This window comes from Aquarana catesbeiana, linkage group LG12 (genome assembly GCF_042186555.1).
Source record: "Aquarana catesbeiana isolate 2022-GZ linkage group LG12, ASM4218655v1, whole genome shotgun sequence".
NCBI lineage: Eukaryota > Metazoa > Chordata > Amphibia > Anura > Ranidae > Aquarana > Aquarana catesbeiana.
In genome coordinates, this window is record NC_133335.1 from 191,024,783 (window position 1) to 191,037,623 (window position 12,841).

Below are 12,841 nucleotides of genomic sequence, written 5' to 3' on the forward strand. Positions count from 1 at the left end.
CACACTTTTCAGCAGAGTGCCAAGTGAACTAAGTGCCAGAATGCTGCACCGAAAGTCCACTCTCAAGCGTAAAGTGACCACAATCTGCAGCCTCAGAAAGAGGACTGAAGCACATAAGTTGGCATCTTGGCCATCTGTGTCAAACTTCAACAACCTTTCATAATGGATAAAGTGGTGAATACTTGAAGTTGAGAGTTCTGAGGCCTCCAGCACAAGCAATGAATTCAGAGCATGGAATGCAGACTATGTCCCGCCGCTTTTCAGTCATTAGCGAGCACTCTTTTGCAGGTAGCATGGCCGAGCGGTCTAAGGCGCTGGATTAAGGCTCCAGTCTCTTCGGGGGCGTGGGTTCGAATCCCACTGCTGCCAAGCTCTTTTAACAAAATCCCTATCCTCAAGGGCTCAAGCATCTCTGATGTTGCTGCAGTTCCTTGCCCAACACACTGACATCTCAAAGAACACTTACCTCTCTGCTCTAGCAGCATTAGAATAACTGCATTCATTGCATGTTTTGTTTGAGAAGTCTTCCAAAGGGCACACTTCTGGTGACTAGTGAAATGTCATCAACAGTATATAACAAGTCCAACTGAATGTGACTAACTCCTGTAAGCTAGATTCAACACTCCTACTTTAAGTGTAGACAGCAAAAACAAGCAGCAGTAATGAAAAGCTGGCACATTTTGTAGGAGAGTGCCAAGTGAACTTGCCACAGAATGCTGCACCCAAAGTCCACTCTCAAGCGTAAAAGGACCACAACTTGCTGCCTCAGAAAGAGGACAGAAGCACATAAGTTGGCATCTTGGCCATCTGTGTCAAACTTCAACAACCTTTCATAATGGATAAAGTGGTGACCACTTGGAGTGGAGAGATCTGAGGCCTCCAGCACAAGCAATGAATGCAGAACATCGGACAGCAGAAAGCCACAGGGTACACATGCCTGAGACCATAAAGATCAAGCGCACGGATGGCCCGTACGGGGATCGAACCCGCGACCTTGGCGTTATTAGCACCACGCTCTAACCAACTGAGCTAACCGGCCAATATGCTACAGCCCAGCTGGGGCTGTGTCTTTCTTAGCCATCCCAGGCTCTCATTAAAGACAAGCTGCAGGAATTCCAGGTGTGCTATATCTATGCCACGGCCTCATCAATCCATGGAATGTAGAATATGTCCCTCCGCCTTTTAATGGTTAGCGAGCACTCTTTTGTAGGTAGCATGGCCGAGCGGTCTAAGGCGCTGGATTTAGGCTCCAGTCTCTTTGGGGGCGTGGGTTCGAATCCCACTGCTGCCAAGCTCTTTTAACAAATGCCTATCCTCGAGGGCTCAAGCGTCTATGAAGTTTCTGCTGCACTTTGCTGGCGTTCCTTGCTCTACACACTGGAATCTCAGAAAAGCAGCATTAGGAAATTGCATGTTTTGGTTGAGAAGTCTTCCAAAGGGCACACTTCTGATGAGATGACTAGTGAAATGTCGTCAACGTTACAAAACAAGTCCAACTCAATGTGACTACCTCCTGTAAGCTAGATACCACGTTCACACTTTAAGTGTGGACACCAAAAAACAAGCAGCACTAATGAAAAGCTGGCACACTTTTCAGCAGAGTGCCAAGTGAACTAAGTGCCAGAATGCTGCACCCAAAGTCCACTCTCAAGCGTAAAGTGACCACAATCTGCAGCCTCAGAAAGAGGACTGAAGCACATAAGTTGGCATCTTGGCCATCTGTGTCAAACTTCAACAACCTTTCATAATGGATAAAGTGGTGAATACTTGAAGTTGAGAGTTCTGAGGCCTCCAGCACAAGCAATGAATTCAGAGCATGGAATGCAGACTATGTCCCGCCACTTTTCAGTCATTAGCGAGCACTCTTTTACAGGTAGCATGGCCGAGCGGTCTAAGGCGCTGGATTAAGGCTCCAGTCTCTTCGGGGGCGTGGGTTCGAATCCCACTGCTGCCAAGCTCTTTTAACAAAATCCCTATCCTCAAGGGCTCAAGCATCTCTGATGTTGCTGCAGTTCCTTGCCCAACACACTGACATCTCAAAGAACACTTACCTCTCTGCTCTAGCAGCATTAGAATAACTGCATTCATTGCATGTTTTGTTTGAGAAGTCTTCCAAAGGGCACACTTCTGGTGACTAGTGAAATGTCATCAACAGTATATAACAAGTCCAACTGAATGTGACTAACTCCTGTAAGCTAGATTCAACACTCCTACTTTAAGTGTAGACAGCAAAAACAAGCAGCAGTAATGAAAAGCTGGCACATTTTGTAGGAGAGTGCCAAGTGAACTTGCCACAGAATGCTGCACCCAAAGTCCACTCTCAAGCGTAAAAGGACCACAACTTGCTGCCTCAGAAAGAGGACAGAAGCACATAAGTTGGCATCTTGGCCATCTGTGTCAAACTTCAACAACCTTTCATAATGGATAAAGTGGTGACCACTTGGAGTGGAGAGATCTGAGGCCTCCAGCACAAGCAATGAATGCAGAACATCGGACAGCAGAAAGCCACAGGGTACACATGCCTGAGACCATAAAGATCAAGCGCACGGATGGCCCGTACGGGGATCGAACCCGCGACCTTGGCGTTATTAGCACCACGCTCTAACCAACTGAGCTAACCGGCCAATATGCGACAGCCCAGCTGGGGCTGTGTCTTTCTTAGCCATCCCAGGCTCTCATTAAAGACAAGCTGCAGGAATTCCAGGTGTGCTATATCTATGCCACGGCCTCATCAATCCATGGAATGTAGAATATGTCCCTCCGCCTTTTAATGGTTAGCGAGCACTCTTTTGTAGGTAGCATGGCCGAGCGGTCTAAGGCGCTGGATTTAGGCTCCAGTCTCTTTGGGGGCGTGGGTTCGAATCCCACTGCTGCCAAGCTCTTTTAACAAATGCCTATCCTCGAGGGCTCAAGCGTCTATGAAGTTTCTGCTGCACTTTGCTGGCGTTCCTTGCTCTACACACTGGAATCTCAGAAAAGCAGCATTAGGAAATTGCATGTTTTGGTTGAGAAGTCTTCCAAAGGGCACACTTCTGATGAGATGACTAGTGAAATGTCGTCAACGTTACAAAACAAGTCCAACTCAATGTGACTACCTCCTGTAAGCTAGATACCACGTTCACACTTTAAGTGTGGACACCAAAAAACAAGCAGCACTAATGAAAAGCTGGCACACTTTTCAGCAGAGTGCCAAGTGAACTAAGTGCCAGAATGCTGCACCCAAAGTCCACTCTCAAGCGTAAAGTGACCACAATCTGCAGCCTCAGAAAGAGGACTGAAGCACATAAGTTGGCATCTTGGCCATCTGTGTCAAACTTCAACAACCTTTCATAATGGATAAAGTGGTGAATACTTGAAGTTGAGAGTTCTGAGGCCTCCAGCACAAGCAATGAATTCAGAGCATGGAATGCAGACTATGTCCCGCCGCTTTTCAGTCATTAGCGAGCACTCTTTTACAGGTAGCATGGCCGAGCGGTCTAAGGCGCTGGATTAAGGCTCCAGTCTCTTCGGGGGCGTGGGTTCGAATCCCACTGCTGCCAAGCTCTTTTAACAAAATCCCTATCCTCAAGGGCTCAAGCATCTCTGATGTTGCTGCAGTTCCTTGCCCAACACACTGACATCTCAAAGAACACTTACCTCTCTGCTCTAGCAGCATTAGAATAACTGCATTCATTGCATGTTTTGTTTGAGAAGTCTTCCAAAGGGCACACTTCTGGTGACTAGTGAAATGTCATCAACAGTATATAACAAGTCCAACTGAATGTGACTAACTCCTGTAAGCTAGATTCAACACTCCTACTTTAAGTGTAGACAGCAAAAACAAGCAGCAGTAATGAAAAGCTGGCACATTTTGTAGGAGAGTGCCAAGTGAACTTGCCACAGAATGCTGCACCCAAAGTCCACTCTCAAGCGTAAAAGGACCACAACTTGCTGCCTCAGAAAGAGGACAGAAGCACATAAGTTGGCATCTTGGCCATCTGTGTCAAACTTCAACAACCTTTCATAATGGATAAAGTGGTGACCACTTGGAGTGGAGAGATCTGAGGCCTCCAGCACAAGCAATGAATGCAGAACATCGGACAGCAGAAAGCCACAGGGTACACATGCCTGAGACCATAAAGATCAAGCGCACGGATGGCCCGTACGGGGATCGAACCCGCGACCTTGGCGTTATTAGCACCACGCTCTAACCAACTGAGCTAACCGGCCAATATGCGACAGCCCAGCTGGGGCTGTGTCTTTCTTAGCCATCCCAGGCTCTCATTTAAGACAAGCTGCAGGAATTCCAGGTGTGCTATATCTATGCCACGGCCTCATCAATCCATGGAATGTAGAATATGTCCCTCCGCCTTTTAATGGTTAGCGAGCACTCTTTTGTAGGTAGCATGGCCGAGCGGTCTAAGGTGCTGGATTTAGGCTCCAGTCTCTTTGGGGGCGTGGGTTCGAATCCCACTGCTGCCAAGCTCTTTTAACAAATGCCTATCCTCGAGGGCTCAAGCGTCTATGAAGTTTCTGCTGCACTTTGCTGGCGTTCCTTGCTCTACACACTGGAATCTCAGAAAAGCAGCATTAGGAAATTGCATGTTTTGGTTGAGAAGTCTTCCAAAGGGCACACTTCTGATGAGATGACTAGTGAAATGTCGTCAACGTTACAAAACAAGTCCAACTCAATGTGACTACCTCCTGTAAGCTAGATACCACGTTCACACTTTAAGTGTGGACACCAAAAAACAAGCAGCACTAATGAAAAGCTGGCACACTTTTCAGCAGAGTGCCAAGTGAACTAAGTGCCAGAATGCTGCACCCAAAGTCCACTCTCAAGCGTAAAGTGACCACAATCTGCAGCCTCAGAAAGAGGACTGAAGCACATAAGTTGGCATCTTGGCCATCTGTGTCAAACTTCAACAACCTTTCATAATGGATAAAGTGGTGAATACTTGAAGTTGAGAGTTCTGAGGCCTCCAGCACAAGCAATGAATTCAGAGCATGGAATGCAGACTATGTCCCGCCGCTTTTCAGTCATTAGCGAGCACTCTTTTACAGGTAGCATGGCCGAGCGGTCTAAGGCGCTGGATTAAGGCTCCAGTCTCTTCGGGGGCGTGGGTTCGAATCCCACTGCTGCCAAGCTCTTTTAACAAAATCCCTATCCTCAAGGGCTCAAGCATCTCTGATGTTGCTGCAGTTCCTTGCCCAACACACTGACATCTCAAAGAACACTTACCTCTCTGCTCTAGCAGCATTAGAATAACTGCATTCATTGCATGTTTTGTTTGAGAAGTCTTCCAAAGGGCACACTTCTGGTGACTAGTGAAATGTCATCAACAGTATATAACAAGTCCAACTGAATGTGACTAACTCCTGTAAGCTAGATTCAACACTCCTACTTTAAGTGTAGACAGCAAAAACAAGCAGCAGTAATGAAAAGCTGGCACATTTTGTAGGAGAGTGCCAAGTGAACTTGCCACAGAATGCTGCACCCAAAGTCCACTCTCAAGCGTAAAAGGACCACAACTTGCTGCCTCAGAAAGAGGACAGAAGCACATAAGTTGGCATCTTGGCCATCTGTGTCAAACTTCAACAACCTTTCATAATGGATAAAGTGGTGACCACTTGGAGTGGAGAGATCTGAGGCCTCCAGCACAAGCAATGAATGCAGAACATCGGACAGCAGAAAGCCACAGGGTACACATGCCTGAGACCATAAAGATCAAGCGCACGGATGGCCCGTACGGGGATCGAACCCGCGACCTTGGCGTTATTAGCACCACGCTCTAACCAACTGAGCTAACCGGCCAATATGCGACAGCCCAGCTGGGGCTGTGTCTTTCTTAGCCATCCCAGGCTCTCATTAAAGACAAGCTGCAGGAATTCCAGGTGTGCTATATCTATGCCACGGCCTCATCAATCCATGGAATGTAGAATATGTCCCTCCGCCTTTTAATGGTTAGCGAGCACTCTTTTGTAGGTAGCATGGCCGAGCGGTCTAAGGCGCTGGATTTAGGCTCCAGTCTCTTTGGGGGCGTGGGTTCGAATCCCACTGCTGCCAAGCTCTTTTAACAAATGCCTATCCTCGAGGGCTCAAGCGTCTATGAAGTTTCTGCTGCACTTTGCTGGCGTTCCTTGCTCTACACACTGGAATCTCAGAAAAGCAGCATTAGGAAATTGCATGTTTTGGTTGAGAAGTCTTCCAAAGGGCACACTTCTGATGAGATGACTAGTGAAATGTCGTCAACGTTACAAAACAAGTCCAACTCAATGTGACTACCTCCTGTAAGCTAGATACCACGTTCACACTTTAAGTGTGGACACCAAAAAACAAGCAGCACTAATGAAAAGCTGGCACACTTTTCAGCAGAGTGCCAAGTGAACTAAGTGCCAGAATGCTGCACCCAAAGTCCACTCTCAAGCGTAAAGTGACCACAATCTGCAGCCTCAGAAAGAGGACTGAAGCACATAAGTTGGCATCTTGGCCATCTGTGTCAAACTTCAACAACCTTTCATAATGGATAAAGTGGTGAATACTTGAAGTTGAGAGTTCTGAGGCCTCCAGCACAAGCAATGAATTCAGAGCATGGAATGCAGACTATGTCCCGCCGCTTTTCAGTCATTAGCGAGCACTCTTTTACAGGTAGCATGGCCGAGCGGTCTAAGGCGCTGGATTAAGGCTCCAGTCTCTTCGGGGGCGTGGGTTCGAATCCCACTGCTGCCAAGCTCTTTTAACAAAATCCCTATCCTCAAGGGCTCAAGCATCTCTGATGTTGCTGCAGTTCCTTGCCCAACACACTGACATCTCAAAGAACACTTACCTCTCTGCTCTAGCAGCATTAGAATAACTGCATTCATTGCATGTTTTGTTTGAGAAGTCTTCCAAAGGGCACACTTCTGGTGACTAGTGAAATGTCATCAACAGTATATAACAAGTCCAACTGAATGTGACTAACTCCTGTAAGCTAGATTCAACACTCCTACTTTAAGTGTAGACAGCAAAAACAAGCAGCAGTAATGAAAAGCTGGCACATTTTGTAGGAGAGTGCCAAGTGAACTTGCCACAGAATGCTGCACCCAAAGTCCACTCTCAAGCGTAAAAGGACCACAACTTGCTGCCTCAGAAAGAGGACAGAAGCACATAAGTTGGCATCTTGGCCATCTGTGTCAAACTTCAACAACCTTTCATAATGGATAAAGTGGTGACCACTTGGAGTGGAGAGATCTGAGGCCTCCAGCACAAGCAATGAATGCAGAACATCGGACAGCAGAAAGCCACAGGGTACACATGCCTGAGACCATAAAGATCAAGCGCACGGATGGCCCGTACGGGGATCGAACCCGCGACCTTGGCGTTATTAGCACCACGCTCTAACCAACTGAGCTAACCGGCCAATATGCGACAGCCCAGCTGGGGCTGTGTCTTTCTTAGCCATCCCAGGCTCTCATTAAAGACAAGCTGCAGGAATTCCAGGTGTGCTATATCTATGCCACGGCCTCATCAATCCATGGAATGTAGAATATGTCCCTCCGCCTTTTAATGGTTAGCGAGCACTCTTTTGTAGGTAGCATGGCCGAGCGGTCTAAGGCGCTGGATTTAGGCTCCAGTCTCTTTGGGGGCGTGGGTTCGAATCCCACTGCTGCCAAGCTCTTTTAACAAATGCCTATCCTCGAGGGCTCAAGCGTCTATGAAGTTTCTGCTGCACTTTGCTGGCGTTCCTTGCTCTACACACTGGAATCTCAGAAAAGCAGCATTAGGAAATTGCATGTTTTGGTTGAGAAGTCTTCCAAAGGGCACACTTCTGATGAGATGACTAGTGAAATGTCGTCAACGTTACAAAACAAGTCCAACTCAATGTGACTACCTCCTGTAAGCTAGATACCACGTTCACACTTTAAGTGTGGACACCAAAAAACAAGCAGCACTAATGAAAAGCTGGCACACTTTTCAGCAGAGTGCCAAGTGAACTAAGTGCCAGAATGCTGCACCGAAAGTCCACTCTCAAGCGTAAAGTGACCACAATCTGCAGCCTCAGAAAGAGGACTGAAGCACATAAGTTGGCATCTTGGCCATCTGTGTCAAACTTCAACAACCTTTCATAATGGATAAAGTGGTGAATACTTGAAGTTGAGAGTTCTGAGGCCTCCAGCACAAGCAATGAATTCAGAGCATGGAATGCAGACTATGTCCCGCCGCTTTTCAGTCATTAGCGAGCACTCTTTTGCAGGTAGCATGGCCGAGCGGTCTAAGGCGCTGGATTAAGGCTCCAGTCTCTTCGGGGGCGTGGGTTCGAATCCCACTGCTGCCAAGCTCTTTTAACAAAATCCCTATCCTCAAGGGCTCAAGCATCTCTGATGTTGCTGCAGTTCCTTGCCCAACACACTGACATCTCAAAGAACACTTACCTCTCTGCTCTAGCAGCATTAGAATAACTGCATTCATTGCATGTTTTGTTTGAGAAGTCTTCCAAAGGGCACACTTCTGGTGACTAGTGAAATGTCATCAACAGTATATAACAAGTCCAACTGAATGTGACTAACTCCTGTAAGCTAGATTCAACACTCCTACTTTAAGTGTAGACAGCAAAAACAAGCAGCAGTAATGAAAAGCTGGCACATTTTGTAGGAGAGTGCCAAGTGAACTTGCCACAGAATGCTGCACCCAAAGTCCACTCTCAAGCGTAAAAGGACCACAACTTGCTGCCTCAGAAAGAGGACAGAAGCACATAAGTTGGCATCTTGGCCATCTGTGTCAAACTTCAACAACCTTTCATAATGGATAAAGTGGTGACCACTTGGAGTGGAGAGATCTGAGGCCTCCAGCACAAGCAATGAATGCAGAACATCGGACAGCAGAAAGCCACAGGGTACACATGCCTGAGACCATAAAGATCAAGCGCACGGATGGCCCGTACGGGGATCGAACCCGCGACCTTGGCGTTATTAGCACCACGCTCTAACCAACTGAGCTAACCGGCCAATATGCGACAGCCCTGCTGGGGCTGTGTCTTTCTTAGCCATCCCAGGCTCTCATTAAAGACAAGCTGCAGGAATTCCAGGTGTGCTATATCTATGCCACGGCCTCATCAATCCATGGAATGTAGAATATGTCCCTCCGCCTTTTAATGGTTAGCGAGCACTCTTTTGTAGGTAGCATGGCCGAGCGGTCTAAGGCGCTGGATTTAGGCTCCAGTCTCTTTGGGGGCGTGGGTTCGAATCCCACTGCTGCCAAGCTCTTTTAACAAATGCCTATCCTCGAGGGCTCAAGCGTCTATGAAGTTTCTGCTGCACTTTGCTGGCGTTCCTTGCTCTACACACTGGAATCTCAGAAAAGCAGCATTAGGAAATTGCATGTTTTGGTTGAGAAGTCTTCCAAAGGGCACACTTCTGATGAGATGACTAGTGAAATGTCGTCAACGTTACAAAACAAGTCCAACTCAATGTGACTACCTCCTGTAAGCTAGATACCACGTTCACACTTTAAGTGTGGACACCAAAAAACAAGCAGCACTAATGAAAAGCTGGCACACTTTTCAGCAGAGTGCCAAGTGAACTAAGTGCCAGAATGCTGCACCCAAAGTCCACTCTCAAGCGTAAAGTGACCACAATCTGCAGCCTCAGAAAGAGGACTGAAGCACATAAGTTGGCATCTTGGCCATCTGTGTCAAACTTCAACAACCTTTCATAATGGATAAAGTGGTGAATACTTGAAGTTGAGAGTTCTGAGGCCTCCAGCACAAGCAATGAATTCAGAGCATGGAATGCAGACTATGTCCCGCCACTTTTCAGTCATTAGCGAGCACTCTTTTACAGGTAGCATGGCCGAGCGGTCTAAGGCGCTGGATTAAGGCTCCAGTCTCTTCGGGGGCGTGGGTTCGAATCCCACTGCTGCCAAGCTCTTTTAACAAAATCCCTATCCTCAAGGGCTCAAGCATCTCTGATGTTGCTGCAGTTCCTTGCCCAACACACTGACATCTCAAAGAACACTTACCTCTCTGCTCTAGCAGCATTAGAATAACTGCATTCATTGCATGTTTTGTTTGAGAAGTCTTCCAAAGGGCACACTTCTGGTGACTAGTGAAATGTCATCAACAGTATATAACAAGTCCAACTGAATGTGACTAACTCCTGTAAGCTAGATTCAACACTCCTACTTTAAGTGTAGACAGCAAAAACAAGCAGCAGTAATGAAAAGCTGGCACATTTTGTAGGAGAGTGCCAAGTGAACTTGCCACAGAATGCTGCACCCAAAGTCCACTCTCAAGCGTAAAAGGACCACAACTTGCTGCCTCAGAAAGAGGACAGAAGCACATAAGTTGGCATCTTGGCCATCTGTGTCAAACTTCAACAACCTTTCATAATGGATAAAGTGGTGACCACTTGGAGTGGAGAGATCTGAGGCCTCCAGCACAAGCAATGAATGCAGAACATCGGACAGCAGAAAGCCACAGGGTACACATGCCTGAGACCATAAAGATCAAGCGCACGGATGGCCCGTACAGGGATCGAACCCGCGACCTTGGCGTTATTAGCACCACGCTCTAACCAACTGAGCTAACCGGCCAATATGCGACAGCCCAGCTGGGGCTGTGTCTTTCTTAGCCATCCCAGGCTCTCATTAAAGACAAGCTGCAGGAATTCCAGGTGTGCTATATCTATGCCACGGCCTCATCAATCCATGGAATGTAGAATATGTCCCTCCGCCTTTTAATGGTTAGCGAGCACTCTTTTGTAGGTAGCATGGCCGAGCGGTCTAAGGCGCTGGATTTAGGCTCCAGTCTCTTTGGGGGCGTGGGTTCGAATCCCACTGCTGCCAAGCTCTTTTAACAAATGCCTATCCTCGAGGGCTCAAGCGTCTATGAAGTTTCTGCTGCACTTTGCTGGCGTTCCTTGCTCTACACACTGGAATCTCAGAAAAGCAGCATTAGGAAATTGCATGTTTTGGTTGAGAAGTCTTCCAAAGGGCACACTTCTGATGAGATGACTAGTGAAATGTCGTCAACGTTACAAAACAAGTCCAACTCAATGTGACTACCTCCTGTAAGCTAGATACCACGTTCACACTTTAAGTGTGGACACCAAAAAACAAGCAGCACTAATGAAAAGCTGGCACACTTTTCAGCAGAGTGCCAAGTGAACTAAGTGCCAGAATGCTGCACCCAAAGTCCACTCTCAAGCGTAAAGTGACCACAATCTGCAGCCTCAGAAAGAGGACTGAAGCACATAAGTTGGCATCTTGGCCATCTGTGTCAAACTTCAACAACCTTTCATAATGGATAAAGTGGTGAATACTTGAAGTTGAGAGTTCTGAGGCCTCCAGCACAAGCAATGAATTCAGAGCATGGAATGCAGACTATGTCCCGCCGCTTTTCAGTCATTAGCGAGCACTCTTTTACAGGTAGCATGGCCGAGCGGTCTAAGGCGCTGGATTAAGGCTCCAGTCTCTTCGGGGGCGTGGGTTCGAATCCCACTGCTGCCAAGCTCTTTTAACAAAATCCCTATCCTCAAGGGCTCAAGCATCTCTGATGTTGCTGCAGTTCCTTGCCCAACACACTGACATCTCAAAGAACACTTACCTCTCTGCTCTAGCAGCATTAGAATAACTGCATTCATTGCATGTTTTGTTTGAGAAGTCTTCCAAAGGGCACACTTCTGGTGACTAGTGAAATGTCATCAACAGTATATAACAAGTCCAACTGAATGTGACTAACTCCTGTAAGCTAGATTCAACACTCCTACTTTAAGTGTAGACAGCAAAAACAAGCAGCAGTAATGAAAAGCTGGCACATTTTGTAGGAGAGTGCCAAGTGAACTTGCCACAGAATGCTGCACCCAAAGTCCACTCTCAAGCGTAAAAGGACCACAACTTGCTGCCTCAGAAAGAGGACAGAAGCACATAAGTTGGCATCTTGGCCATCTGTGTCAAACTTCAACAACCTTTCATAATGGATAAAGTGGTGACCACTTGGAGTGGAGAGATCTGAGGCCTCCAGCACAAGCAATGAATGCAGAACATCGGACAGCAGAAAGCCACAGGGTACACATGCCTGAGACCATAAAGATCAAGCGCACGGATGGCCCGTACGGGGATCGAACCCGCGACCTTGGCGTTATTAGCACCACGCTCTAACCAACTGAGCTAACCAGCCAATATGCGACAGCCCAGCTGGGGCTGTGTCTTTCTTAGCCATCCCAGGCTCTCATTAAAGACAAGCTGCAGGAATTCCAGGTGTGCTATATCTATGCCACGGCCTCATCAATCCATGGAATGTAGAATATGTCCCTCCGCCTTTTAATGGTTAGCGAGCACTCTTTTGTAGGTAGCATGGCCGAGCGGTCTAAGGTGCTGGATTTAGGCTCCAGTCTCTTTGGGGGCGTGGGTTCGAATCCCACTGCTGCCAAGCTCTTTTAACAAATGCCTATCCTCGAGGGCTCAAGCGTCTATGAAGTTTCTGCTGCACTTTGCTGGCGTTCCTTGCTCTACACACTGGAATCTCAGAAAAGCAGCATTAGGAAATTGCATGTTTTGGTTGAGAAGTCTTCCAAAGGGCACACTTCTGATGAGATGACTAGTGAAATGTTGTCAACGTTACAAAACAAGTCCAACTCAATGTGACTACCTCCTGTAAGCTAGATACCACGTTCACACTTTAAGTGTGGACACCAAAAAACAAGCAGCACTAATGAAAAGCTGGCACACTTTTCAGCAGAGTGCCAAGTGAACTAAGTGCCAGAATGCTGCACCCAAAGTCCACTCTCAAGCGTAAAGTGACCACAATCTGCAGCCTCAGAAAGAGGACTGAAGCACATAAGTTGGCATCTTGGCCATCTGTGTCAAACTTCAACAACCTTTCAT

General features: G+C 47.3%; 23 non-coding genes across 23 annotated transcripts; 16 read left to right on the forward strand and 7 right to left on the reverse strand.

Moving 5' to 3' along the window:
- Positions 1 to 287: 287 nt before the first annotated feature.
- TRNAL-AAG (transfer RNA leucine (anticodon AAG)) lies at positions 288 to 369 on the forward strand. Its single transcript has one exon. It is a non-coding gene; the product is annotated as a tRNA-Leu (tRNA).
- A 596-nt stretch (positions 370 to 965) lies between these two features.
- Positions 966 to 1,039, reverse strand: TRNAI-AAU (transfer RNA isoleucine (anticodon AAU)). Its single transcript has one exon. It is a non-coding gene; the product is annotated as a tRNA-Ile (tRNA).
- Positions 1,040 to 1,209: 170 nt separating this feature from the next.
- On the forward strand, positions 1,210 to 1,291 carry TRNAL-UAG (transfer RNA leucine (anticodon UAG)). The gene has a single exon. It is a non-coding gene; the product is annotated as a tRNA-Leu (tRNA).
- Positions 1,292 to 1,872: 581 nt separating this feature from the next.
- TRNAL-AAG (transfer RNA leucine (anticodon AAG)) lies at positions 1,873 to 1,954 on the forward strand. Its single transcript has one exon. It is a non-coding gene; the product is annotated as a tRNA-Leu (tRNA).
- Positions 1,955 to 2,550: 596 nt separating this feature from the next.
- Positions 2,551 to 2,624, reverse strand: TRNAI-AAU (transfer RNA isoleucine (anticodon AAU)). Its single transcript has one exon. It is a non-coding gene; the product is annotated as a tRNA-Ile (tRNA).
- A 170-nt stretch (positions 2,625 to 2,794) lies between these two features.
- On the forward strand, positions 2,795 to 2,876 carry TRNAL-UAG (transfer RNA leucine (anticodon UAG)). The gene has a single exon. It is a non-coding gene; the product is annotated as a tRNA-Leu (tRNA).
- Positions 2,877 to 3,457: 581 nt separating this feature from the next.
- Positions 3,458 to 3,539, forward strand: TRNAL-AAG (transfer RNA leucine (anticodon AAG)). Its single transcript has one exon. It is a non-coding gene; the product is annotated as a tRNA-Leu (tRNA).
- Positions 3,540 to 4,135: 596 nt separating this feature from the next.
- On the reverse strand, positions 4,136 to 4,209 carry TRNAI-AAU (transfer RNA isoleucine (anticodon AAU)). Its single transcript has one exon. It is a non-coding gene; the product is annotated as a tRNA-Ile (tRNA).
- Positions 4,210 to 4,379: 170 nt separating this feature from the next.
- TRNAL-UAG (transfer RNA leucine (anticodon UAG)) lies at positions 4,380 to 4,461 on the forward strand. The gene has a single exon. It is a non-coding gene; the product is annotated as a tRNA-Leu (tRNA).
- A 581-nt stretch (positions 4,462 to 5,042) lies between these two features.
- Positions 5,043 to 5,124, forward strand: TRNAL-AAG (transfer RNA leucine (anticodon AAG)). Its single transcript has one exon. It is a non-coding gene; the product is annotated as a tRNA-Leu (tRNA).
- A 596-nt stretch (positions 5,125 to 5,720) lies between these two features.
- On the reverse strand, positions 5,721 to 5,794 carry TRNAI-AAU (transfer RNA isoleucine (anticodon AAU)). Its single transcript has one exon. It is a non-coding gene; the product is annotated as a tRNA-Ile (tRNA).
- Positions 5,795 to 5,964: 170 nt separating this feature from the next.
- Positions 5,965 to 6,046, forward strand: TRNAL-UAG (transfer RNA leucine (anticodon UAG)). Its single transcript has one exon. It is a non-coding gene; the product is annotated as a tRNA-Leu (tRNA).
- Positions 6,047 to 6,627: 581 nt separating this feature from the next.
- Positions 6,628 to 6,709, forward strand: TRNAL-AAG (transfer RNA leucine (anticodon AAG)). Its single transcript has one exon. It is a non-coding gene; the product is annotated as a tRNA-Leu (tRNA).
- A 596-nt stretch (positions 6,710 to 7,305) lies between these two features.
- TRNAI-AAU (transfer RNA isoleucine (anticodon AAU)) lies at positions 7,306 to 7,379 on the reverse strand. Its single transcript has one exon. It is a non-coding gene; the product is annotated as a tRNA-Ile (tRNA).
- Positions 7,380 to 7,549: 170 nt separating this feature from the next.
- TRNAL-UAG (transfer RNA leucine (anticodon UAG)) lies at positions 7,550 to 7,631 on the forward strand. Its single transcript has one exon. It is a non-coding gene; the product is annotated as a tRNA-Leu (tRNA).
- Positions 7,632 to 8,212: 581 nt separating this feature from the next.
- On the forward strand, positions 8,213 to 8,294 carry TRNAL-AAG (transfer RNA leucine (anticodon AAG)). Its single transcript has one exon. It is a non-coding gene; the product is annotated as a tRNA-Leu (tRNA).
- Positions 8,295 to 8,890: 596 nt separating this feature from the next.
- Positions 8,891 to 8,964, reverse strand: TRNAI-AAU (transfer RNA isoleucine (anticodon AAU)). Its single transcript has one exon. It is a non-coding gene; the product is annotated as a tRNA-Ile (tRNA).
- Positions 8,965 to 9,134: 170 nt separating this feature from the next.
- On the forward strand, positions 9,135 to 9,216 carry TRNAL-UAG (transfer RNA leucine (anticodon UAG)). The gene has a single exon. It is a non-coding gene; the product is annotated as a tRNA-Leu (tRNA).
- A 581-nt stretch (positions 9,217 to 9,797) lies between these two features.
- Positions 9,798 to 9,879, forward strand: TRNAL-AAG (transfer RNA leucine (anticodon AAG)). Its single transcript has one exon. It is a non-coding gene; the product is annotated as a tRNA-Leu (tRNA).
- An 840-nt stretch (positions 9,880 to 10,719) lies between these two features.
- Positions 10,720 to 10,801, forward strand: TRNAL-UAG (transfer RNA leucine (anticodon UAG)). The gene has a single exon. It is a non-coding gene; the product is annotated as a tRNA-Leu (tRNA).
- A 581-nt stretch (positions 10,802 to 11,382) lies between these two features.
- Positions 11,383 to 11,464, forward strand: TRNAL-AAG (transfer RNA leucine (anticodon AAG)). The gene has a single exon. It is a non-coding gene; the product is annotated as a tRNA-Leu (tRNA).
- A 596-nt stretch (positions 11,465 to 12,060) lies between these two features.
- TRNAI-AAU (transfer RNA isoleucine (anticodon AAU)) lies at positions 12,061 to 12,134 on the reverse strand. The gene has a single exon. It is a non-coding gene; the product is annotated as a tRNA-Ile (tRNA).
- A 170-nt stretch (positions 12,135 to 12,304) lies between these two features.
- TRNAL-UAG (transfer RNA leucine (anticodon UAG)) lies at positions 12,305 to 12,386 on the forward strand. Its single transcript has one exon. It is a non-coding gene; the product is annotated as a tRNA-Leu (tRNA).
- The last annotated feature ends 455 nt before the right edge of the window (positions 12,387 to 12,841 follow it).